The sequence below is a fragment of the Arachis stenosperma genome, chromosome 7 (assembly GCF_014773155.1).
Source record: "Arachis stenosperma cultivar V10309 chromosome 7, arast.V10309.gnm1.PFL2, whole genome shotgun sequence".
NCBI classification, from domain to species: Eukaryota; Viridiplantae; Streptophyta; class Magnoliopsida; order Fabales; family Fabaceae; genus Arachis; species Arachis stenosperma.
Window position 1 is genome coordinate 50,429,753 of NC_080383.1, and position 11,167 is coordinate 50,440,919.

Consider the following 11,167-nt stretch of genomic DNA (forward strand, 5'->3'; position numbering starts at 1 on the left):
ATCCAATTCCATCACTCCTTTTTTTTTTGTGGTTCTTTCGGATGAGTACATGAAATTATTGGCTGCCACTATTTCGATCAACTCCAATACTTCTTCAGGTGTCTTTTTATGTAATGAACCTCTTGTCGATGAGTCGATCATGGTTCTTGAGGCTTTTGAGACTCCATCATAAAAAGTTTAGATTTGCCTCCACTCAGGGAAAGTATGATGTGGGCATTTTTTTATCATCTCCTTGTATCTTTCTCATGCTTCATAGAGTGATTCACCATTCTTTTGGGAGAAGGAATTTATGTTATTCCTCAACCGAGCCAACTTCTAGAGTCAGAAATATTTAGTTAGAAAATTTGTTAACTAAATCCTCCTATGATGTTCTGCTACATAGAGGTTGAGCTTGAAGCCATTGCTTATTTCTATCTCTCAAAGAGAATGTAAATAATCGTAACTGAATGGCTTCGGGACTAACTCCATTACTCTTTATCATGTTGCATAGTTGCAGAAAACTAGCTTTGTGGACATTAGGATCCTCTAGAGGCTATCACTGAAATGATCTTGCTGCATGGTGTACGAAATTGCAATCACACTTGCAATTCTGCACAACTAACCAGTAAGTGCACTGGGTCGTCCAAATAATACCTTACGTGAGTAAGGGTCGATCCCATGGAGATTGTCGGCATGAAACAAGCTATGGTTACCTTGTAACTCTTAGTCAGGAGATTATCAATGAAAAGGGTTTTGTTTGCAATAAAATAAAAGAGTATGAAATAAAAGGTACTTGTGATGCAATAATAGAGAATAGGTTGGAGTTTTGGAGATGCTCTGTCATCTGAATCTCTGCTTTCCTACTGCCTTCTTCTTCACGCACGCAAGGTTCCTTCCATGGCTAGCTGTGTGTAGGGTGTCACCGTTGTCAATGGCTACGTCCCATCTTCTCAGAGAAAATGGTCCATGTGCGCTGTCACCGCACGACTAATCATCTGTTGGTTTTCGATCATGTTGGAATAGAATCTAGTGATCCTTTTGCGTCTGTCACTACGCCCAACACTCGCGAGTTTGAAGCTCGTCATAGTCATCCCTTCCCGGATCCTACTCGGAATACCACAGACAAGGTTTAGACTTTTCGGATCCCAGGAATGACCGCCAATGATCCTAGCTTATACCACAAAGATTCCAATCTTTCGGAATGGAAGCTAAGAGATACGCATTCAATCTAAGATAGAACGGAGGTGGTTGTCAGGCACACGTTCATAAGTTGAGAATGGTGATGAGTGCCACGGATCATCACATTCATCATGTTTAAGTGCGAATGAATATCTTAGAACGGAAGCAAGCGTGATTGAATAGAAAACAGTGGTAATTGAATTAATCCATCGAGACACAGTAGAGCTCCTCACCCCCAACCATAGGGTTTAGAGACTCATGCCGTAGAAGATACAAAGTCAGATATAAAATGTCATGAGGTACCAAATAAATCTCTAAAAGTACTATTTATAATGAAACTAGCTACTAGGGTTTACAGAAATAGGTAAATGATGCAGAAATCCACTTCCGGGCCCACTTGGTGTGTGCTTGGGCTGAGCATTGAGCTTTACACGTGTAGAGGTCTGTTCCTGGAGTTAAACACTAGCTTTTGTGCTAGTTTGGGCATTTTAACTCCAATTTTTATGCCAGTTTTGGCATTTTGAAGCCAGAAAAGAACAGAGAGCTGGCGTTTTGACACCAATTTACGTCGTCAAAAATCGCTCAAAGTATAAACTATTATATATTGCTGGAAAGCCCTGGATGTCTACGTTCTAATGCAATTGGCAGCGCGCTGTTTGGAGTTCTGTAGCTCCAGAAAATCTACTTCAAGTGAAGAGAGGTCAGAATCCAACAGCATCTGCACTCCTTCTTCAGCCTCTGAATCAGATTTTTGCTCAGGTCCCTCAATTTCAGCCAGAAAATACCTGAAATCACAGAAAAACACACAAACTCATAGTAAAGTCTAGAAATATGATTTTTGCATAAAAACTAATAACATTATACTAAAAAGTGGCTAGATCCTACTAAAAACTATATGAAAATACCCCTAAAAAGCGTATAAAATATCCGCTCATCACAACACCAAACTTAAACTGTTGCTTGTCCTCAAGCAACTAGATGAACGAAATAGGCGAAAGAAAATCAAGAGGCAATAGCATCTCAGGGTGTATATGAAGCTCAAATTCTAATTAGATGACCGGGACTAGTAGCTTTTTGCTTCTGAACAGTTTTAGCATCTCCATTTATCCTTTGAAGTTCTGAATGACTGGCATCTATCAGAACTCAGAATTTTAGATAGTGTTATTGACTCTCCTAGTTAAGTATGTTGATTCTTGAACACAGCTACTTTATGAGTCTTGGTCGTGGCTCTAAGCACTTTGTTTTCCAATATTACCACCGGATAGATAAATGCCATAGACACATAACTGGGTGAACCCATTTCAGATTATGACTCAGCTTTGCTAAAGTCCCCAGTTAGAGGTGTCCAGAGTTCTTAAGTACACTCTTGCTTTCGATCACGACTTTAACCACTCAGTGTCAAGCTTTTCGCTTGGACCTGCATGCCACAAGCACATGGTTAGGGACAGCTTGATTCAGCCGCTTAGGCCTAGATTTTATTCCTTTAGGCCCTCCTATCCATTGATGCTCAAAGCTTTGGACCCTTTTCACCCTTTGCCTTTTGGTTTTAGGGGCTATTGGCTTTTTCTGCTTGCTTTTTCTTTTTCTTTTTTTTCTTTCTTTTTTTCTTTTTTTTTTGCCATATTTTTTTTTTGAATTTTCTTGCTCCAAGAATCAATTCTATGATTTTTCAGATCATCAACAACATTTCTCTTTTTTTCATCATTCTTTCAAGAGCCAATAATTTAACATTCATAAGCTTCACTATCAAAATTTATGCATTGTTCAAGCATTCATTCAGAGAGCAAAGAGTATTGTCACCACATATAAATAATTTGAATTTTTCTTATTAAGAACTCGAAGATAAAATTGCCTCCTTACTCTAAAAATCTGCTATTTTATTCATGTTTAGTGATGATGAGAAAAATAAATTATAGCTTACTTTGGGATAAAATCAAAAACAAAAAGTAAGGACATTCATTACTACTATTCCTATGACTCTAAAAATAGATTTTTTATAGCAGAGTTATCATAGAGTTAAGATTAGGACTCAACAACCTTTAGTTTGGGAGGTGGATGCTCCTTCAGTCTGTGGGTTGTCTGGTCCTTCAAGAGGTAGCTTTTGGCGCTTCAGCTCCTGCAATTCATGCCCTTGCTTCTCATGTTCCTTAAGTAGCTTGAAGAGCATGCTATTTTGATTTTCCTGTTCTTCTTTGATTTGATCTATAGCTTCTTACAGCTTGGTAATAGATGCTTCTAAGCGGTTCCAGTAGTCAATCTGTGGGATTTCTGGGAGGAACTCTTGCGCCCTCCTTTTGATGGGAATGTCTTGCACTTGTTGCCATTCCATTGATTTCTTTGTGATTGGGAGATCAACTGGGTTATACTTATCTACTCCTATTTTTACTCTAGCATTTTTAAATAGTAGAGAAATCAAGTTTGGGTAGGCCAGTTTGGCTTCAGTGGAGTTCTTGTTTACAATTGTATAAAGCTCACAAGCAATCAGATGATGAACTTCCACTTCTTTTCCCATCATAATGCAATGGGTCATCACTGCTCTTTTAACAGTGACCTCAGAGCGGTTGCTGGTAAGTAGTATGGAATGCCCAATAAAATCCAGCCAGCCTTTAGCAACTAGTTTGAGATCCCCCCTCCTGAGTTGAATTGGGAGATTCTTTGAGTTGGTTACCCACTTGGCTCCAGGGATGCATATGTCCTCTAGAACTTGGTCTAGGCACTTATCTTGATTCACAATTCTCCTATTAAAGGATTTCGGGTCATCTTGTAGTTGAGGTAGCTTGAAGATCTCTCTTATGCTGTCATGGTGAAAGTAGATAATCCTTCCTCAGACCATGGTTCGGAAGGTATAGAGGGCGGTTCCAGACATTCTCTGTTTATCTGTTTGTCACAGATTTGAGTAGAATTCCTGAACCATATTTCTCCCCACCTTTGTCTCAAGATTAGCTAGGATTTCCCAGCCTCTGTTTCGAATTTGCTCTTGGATCCCCGGATATTCATCTTCTTTCAGATCGAATTTAACTTTCGGGATCACTGACCTCAGACCCATTATTTTGTAATAATGGTCTGCATGTTCTTTGGTTAAGAACTTCTCTTGATTCCAAAGTGGTTTTGGAATATTCTCTTTCTTGCCTCTTGAGGTGGTTTGTTTTCCCTTAGGACCCATGATCTTGGTGACTCTTGGCTCAGTGATCATGAAAAGCACACCAAACTTAGAGGTTTGCTTGTCCTCAAGCAAAAGAAAGGAAAGGAGAGGAAGAGAGGGAGAGACAATTTCGAATGGTGGAGGAAAGGGGATGGCCAAATGGCAATTTAAAGGGGGGGGAGGGGTGGGTTCGAAAATTTGGCAAAAGATGTGCAAAAGATATGATTTGTGAAAAAGATGTGATAGAAGATATGATTTGTGAAAAGATAATTATGATATGCAAAAGATGTATTTTAAAATTGAGAAGATAAGAGGCGGATTTGGAAAAATAATTCTAATTTTGAAAAGTTAGTGTGATGGGTTGAAAAAGATTTGAAAAGAATTTAAAAAGATATATGAGTTTTTTTTACAAAGATTTTAAAGGATATAGAAAAAGAATTTTTTTTTTTGGATTAAGAAATTTTTGAAATTGAAATTGAAAGATGAGGATTTGTAACATGTTCATGCAAGAAATGTGGAAAGAAATATTAAAATATGAAAAAAAATCTGAGTTGGGAACAAGAACCTCCTCCCCCCATGTTCATGGCGTTAAACGCCCAAGAGTAGCATGTCTTGGGTGTTTAACGCCCAATTGCTGCCTATTGTGGGCGTTTAAACGCCTAGCCATTTACTGGGCGTTTAAACGCCCAACCAGGTACCCTAGTTGGCGTTTAAACGCCAGTTTCCCTTCTTTACTGGGCGTTTAAATGCACAACCAGGTACCCTAGTTGGCGTTTAAACGCCGATTTGCCTTCCTTACTAGCATTTTTCTGCTAGTGAGCATCTTTTCTCTGTTTTCCACTCTGAATTCTTCTGTAACTCTGTGAACTCCTGCAGTGAAAGATAAATTTTGTATCAAACTCTTATAATTACTAGAAAATAGATATGCTTAACCAATGGCTGGGTTGCCTCCCAGCAAGCGCTTCTTTATTGTCTTTAGCTGGACCTCACTGAATGTTATTCTAGTCTCAGTTTTGAGCACCCTTGCTCAATATTGCTTTCAAGATAGTGTTTGACTCTTTGTCCATTAGCAATGAATCTTTTATCAGAGTCAGTATCTTGAAGCTCCACATATCCATATGGTGACACACTTGTAATCATATATGGTCCCCTCCACCAGGATTTTAATTTCCCAGGGAATAATTTGAGTCTAGAGTTAAATAGCAGGACCTTTTGTCCTGGTTCAAAGACTCTTGATGATAATTTCTTGTCATGCCATCTTTTTGCTTTCTCCTTGTAAATTTTTGCATTTTCGAAAGCATTGACCCTGAATTCCTCTAGCTCATTCAACTGGAGCAATCTTTTCTCTCCAGCTAATGTAGCATCAAGGTTTAGGAATCTGGTTGCCCAGTAGGCTTTGTGTTCCAGTTCCACGGGCAGATGACAGGCTTTGCCATACACAAGTTAGTATAGAAAAGTTCCTATAGGAGTATTGAATGCTATTTTGTATGCCCACAGAGCATCATCCAAGCTTTTTGCCCAATCCTTTCTACGGGCCATCATAGCCCATTCCAGGATTCTTTTTAGTTCTCTATTCGAGACCTCAGTTTGCCCATTTGTCTGTGGATGGTATGGAGTTGCTACCTTGTGGCTAATTCCATACCGGACCATAGCAGAGTAAAGCTGTTTATTACATAAATGAGTGCTCCCATCACTGATTATTGCTCTGGGGACACCAAATATACTGAAGATGTGTTTCTGGAGGAACTTTATCACTGTTTTTGTATCACTAGTGGGTGTTGCAATTGCCTCTACCCATTTAGATACATAGTCTACTGCCACCAGAATATAAGTGTTTGAGTATGATGGTGGGAAAGGCCCCATGAAGTTAATACCCCATACGTCAAACAATTTAATCTCTATGATCCCTTGCTGAGGCATGGCATAACCATGAGGCAGATTACCAGCTCTCTGGCAACTGTCACAGTTCTGTACAAACTCTCGGGAGTCTTTATAGAGAGTAGGCCAGTAGAAGCCACATTGGAGGACTTTTGTGGTTGTCCGCTCACTTCCGAAATGTCCTCCGTATTGTGATCCATGGCAATGCCAAAGGATCCTCTGCGCTTCTTCTCTAGGTATGCACCTATGGATTAGTCCATCTGCGCATCTCTTAAAGAGATATGGTTCATCCCACAAGTAGTACTTTGCATCAGAAATTAATTTTTTCGTTTGCTGCCTGCTGTACTCTTTGGGTATGAACCTTGCAGCCTTATAGTTTGCAATGTCTGCAAACCATGGTACTTCCTGAATGGCAAAGAGTTGCTCATCCGAAAAAGTTTCAGAGATCTCAGTGATGGGGAGGGACGCCTCTTCTACTGGTTCTATCCGGGACAAGTGATCTGCCACTTGGTTTTCGGTCCCTTTTCTGTCTCTTATTTCTATATCAAACTCTTGCAGAAGTAGCACCCACCTTATGAGCCTGGGTTTTGAATCCTGCTTTGTGAGTAGATATTTAAGAGCAGTATGGTCAGTGTACACAATCACCTTTGATCCTACCAAATAGGATCTGAACTTGTCAATGGAATAAACCACTGCAAGCAATTCCTTTTCTATGGTTGTGTAATTCTTCTGTGCATCATTTGGGACACGGCTTGCATAATAAATGACATGCAAAAGTTTGTCATGCCTCTGTCCCAATACTGCACCAATAGCATGATCACTGGCATCACACATCAGTTCGAATGGTAATGTCCAATTTGGTGCAGAATGGTGCTGTAACTAGCTTGGCTTTCAGGGTCTCAAACGCCTGCAGACACTCTGTGTCAAATATAAATGGCGTGTCAGCAGCTAGCAGATTACTTAGAGGTTTTGCGATTCTTGAAAAATCCTTTATAAACCTCCTATAGAATCCTGCATGCCCCAGAAAGCTTCTGATTGCCTTAACATTGGCAGGTGGTGGTAATTTTGCAATTACCTCTACCTTAGCTTGATCTACCTCTATTCCTCTATTCGAGATCTTGTGCCCAAGGACGATCCCTTCAGTCACCATAAAGTGACATTTTTCCTAGTTCAAAACCAAGTTAGTCTCTTGGCACCTCTTTAGAACAAGAGTCAGGTGATCAAGACAGGAGTTAAATGAGTCTCCATATACTGAGAAATCATCCATGAAGACTTCTAGAAATTTTTCCACCATATCAGAGAAAATAGAGAGTATGCATCTCTGAAAGGTTGCAGGTGCATTACACAGCCCAAATGGCATCTTTCTGTAGGCAAATACTCCAGATGGGCATGTGAATGCTGTTTTCTCTTGATCCTGGGGATCTACTACAATTTGGTTGTAGCCTGAATAGCCATCAAAAAAGCAGTAATAATCATGACCTGCTAGTCTTTCTAGCATTTGGTCTATGAATGGTAAAGGAAAATGATCCTTTCTGGTGGCTGTATTGAGTCTTCTGTAGTCAATACACATGCGCCACCCTATAACTGTTCTTGTGGGAACCAGTTCATTTTTCTCATTATGAACCACTGTCATGCCTCCCTTCTTGGGGACGACTTGGACAGGACTCACTCAGGGGCTATCAGAAATTGTATAAATAATCCTAGCCTCTAGTAATTTAGTGACCTCTTTATGCACCACTTCCATCATGGCTGGATTCAGCCGCCTTTGTGGTTGAACCACTGGCTTAGCATTATCCTCCAAGAGAATCTTGTGCATGCATCTGGCTGGGCTAATGCCCTTAAGATCACTTATGGACCACCCAAGAGCTGTCTTGTGTGTCTTTAGCACTTGAATCAACGCTTCCTCTTCATGTGGCTTTAAGGTAGAGCTTATGATCACAGGAAAAGTGTTGTCTTCTCCCAGAAATGTATATTTTAGGGATGGTGGCTGTGGTTTGAGCTCTGGTTTGGGGAATTTTTCCTTTAATTGAGGAGTTTTCAGAGGTTCTTCTAATTCCTCTGGCCCTTCCAGGTCAGGCTGAACATCTTTAAATATGTCTTCTAGCTCTGATTCGAGACTCTCAGTCATATTGACATCTTCCACCAGAGAGTCAATAAGATCCACTCTCATGCAGCCTTTTGATGTGTCTGGATACTGTATAGCTTTGACAGCATTCAACTTAAACTCATCCTCATTGACTCTCAGGGTCACTTCCCCGTTTTGGACATCAATGAGGGTGCGTCCAGTTGCTAGGAATGGTCTTCCTAGAATGAGATTTGTACTCTTGTGCTCCTCCATTTCCATCACTACAAAGTCAGTGGGAAAGGCAAATGGCCCAACCTTGACAATCATGTCCTCGATTATGCCTGATGGGTATTTAATGGAGCCATCAGCAAGTTGAAGACAGATCCGGGTTGGTTTGATCTCTTCGGTCAAACCAAGCTTTCTGACAGTGGATGCAGGGATTAGGTTTATACTTGTCCCAAGATCACATAGAGCTGTCTTGGTGCAAATCCCTTCTAATGTGCATGGTATCATAAAGCTTCTGGGATCCTTAAGCTTCTCTAGTAAGCTTTTTAGAATGACTGCACTGCATTCCTCAGTGAGAAAAACTTTTTTCAGTTTCTCTCCAATTCTTCTTATGGCTTAAGATTTCTTTCATGAACTTAGCATAAGAGGGTATTTGCTCAAGTGCTTCTGCAAACGGAATATTTATTTCAAGAGTCCTGAGATAGTCTACAAAGTGGGCAAATTGCTTATCTTGCTTTGCTTGACAGAGTTTTTGAGGATAAGGTATTTTGGCTTTATATTCTTCAACCTTGGATGCTGCAGGTTTATTTCCTGCAGAAGCAGGCTGAGATGCCTTCTTGAGGGAGTCATCATCAGCACTTGTTGGTGTCTGATCCCTTACTGGTGTTTGAACGCCAGGATTGGGCACTGGATTGGCGTTTAATGCCAGATTCCTACCCTGTTCTGGCGTTTGAACGCCAGAGTTGAACATGGAATTGGCATTTGACGCCAACTTGTCACCTTTTTCTGGCGTTTGGACGCCAGAATCATTCCTCTCTGGGCTCTTACTATCCTCAGAGAGATTTTGGGTAATATTCTGTTCATCTTCTGTTAACTGTTCTTTCCTTGGCTTTCTGCTGCTTTGAATTGATGTATTTAATGTTTTTCCATTCCTTAATTGAACAGCTTGACATTCTTCTGTTATTTGTTTAAATAACTGTTGTCTTGTCTGGTCAAGTTGTGCTTCCATATTCTTATTAGCATCCCGAGTATCTTGTAACATTTCTTTAAATTCTGCTAACTGTTTTGTCAGAGCAAGTAATTGTTGGTTGAGTTCAGCAACTTTTTCTGGAGGACCAAGGTCAGTAGATACTGCTTTAGCCTCTTCATTCATGGAGGACTCACTGCTCAAGTATAGATGCTGATTTCTAGCAATAGTATCTATAAGCTCTTGAGCCTCTTCAATTGTCTTTCTCATGTGTATAGATCCACCAGCTGAGTGATCTAGAGATATCTGAGCTTTTTCTGTAAGCCCATAGTAGAAGATGTCTAACTGCACCCATTCTAAAAATATTTCAGAGGGGCATTTCCTTAGTATCTCTCTGTACCTCTCCCAGGTGTTGTAAAGGGATTCATTATCCTCTTGTTTAAAGTCTTGGATGTCTAGCCTTAGCTGTGTCATCCTCTTGGGAGGGAAATATTGATTCAGAAATTTTTCTGATAGCTGTTTCCATGTCCTTATGCTGGCCTTAGGTTGATTATTTAACCACCTCTTAGCTTGGTCTTTTACAGCAAATGAAAACAGTAATAATCTGTAGACATCCTGGTCTACTTCCTTATCATGCACTATGTCAGTAATCTGTAAGAACTGTGCCAGAAACTCAGTAGGTTCTTCCTATGAAAGACCAAAATGCTGGCAATTTTGCTGCACCATGATAATGAGCTGAGGATTCAACTCAAAACTACTAACTCCGATGGAGGGTATACAGATACTACTCCCATATGAAGCAGTAGCGGGGTTAGCATATGACCCCAGAGTCCTTCTGGACTGTTCATTTCCACTTAGTTCGATGATGGAGAAAGGGAGATGATGTGGATTTATTTTATTATATATATATATATATTTCGAAATATAATAAAAAAATGGAAGTAAAAAAGATATGATTGAAAAGATATGATTGAAAAATAATTTATGATTTTGAAAATTGATGACTAATTTAATGCAAAACTTTCAAAAATTTGAGGAAAACACCAAGGAACACCAAACTTAAAAATTTTAAGATCAAAACACAAGAAAGATTCAAGAACATAAAAATAACACCAAACTTAAAATTTTTAGAAAATCAAAAATAAATTTTTGAAAATCTAAATAAAAAAAACTAACAAGAAAACACCAAATTTTAAACATGCAACTAGACTCAAATAGAAGAATCTAAAAGAAAAATAATAATTTTTTTGAAAAATTTTTGAAAGAAAATAAAAGACTCTGACCCAAAAGACAAAATTTTCCTAATCTAAGAAACAAGGTGGACCGTCAGTTGTCCAAACTTGAACAATCCCCAGCAACGGCGCCAAAAACTTGGTGCACGAAATTGTAATCACACTTGCAATTCCGCACAACTAACCAGCAAGTGCAATGGGTCGTCCAAGTAATACCTTACGTGAGTAAGGATCGATCCCACGGAGATTGTCGGCCTGAAGCAAGCTATGGTTACCTTGTAACTCTTAGTCAGGAGATTATCAATGAAAAAGGTTTTGTTTGCAATAAAATAAAAGAGCATGAAATAAAAGGTACTTGTGATGCAATAATGGAGAACATGTTGGAGTTTTGGAGATGCTCTGTTATCTGAATCTCTGCTTTCCTACTGTCTTCTTCTTCACGCACGCAAGGCTCCTTTCATGGCAAGCTGTGTGTAGGGTGTCACCGTTGTCAACGGCTA

General features: G+C 39.6%; 1 non-coding gene across 1 annotated transcript; it reads left to right on the forward strand.

Moving 5' to 3' along the window:
• The first annotated feature begins 200 nt into the window (after positions 1-200).
• LOC130942873 (small nucleolar RNA R71) lies at positions 201-306 on the forward strand. Its single transcript, XR_009071419.1, has one exon. It is a non-coding gene; the product is annotated as a small nucleolar RNA R71 (small nucleolar RNA).
• The last annotated feature ends 10,861 nt before the right edge of the window (positions 307-11,167 follow it).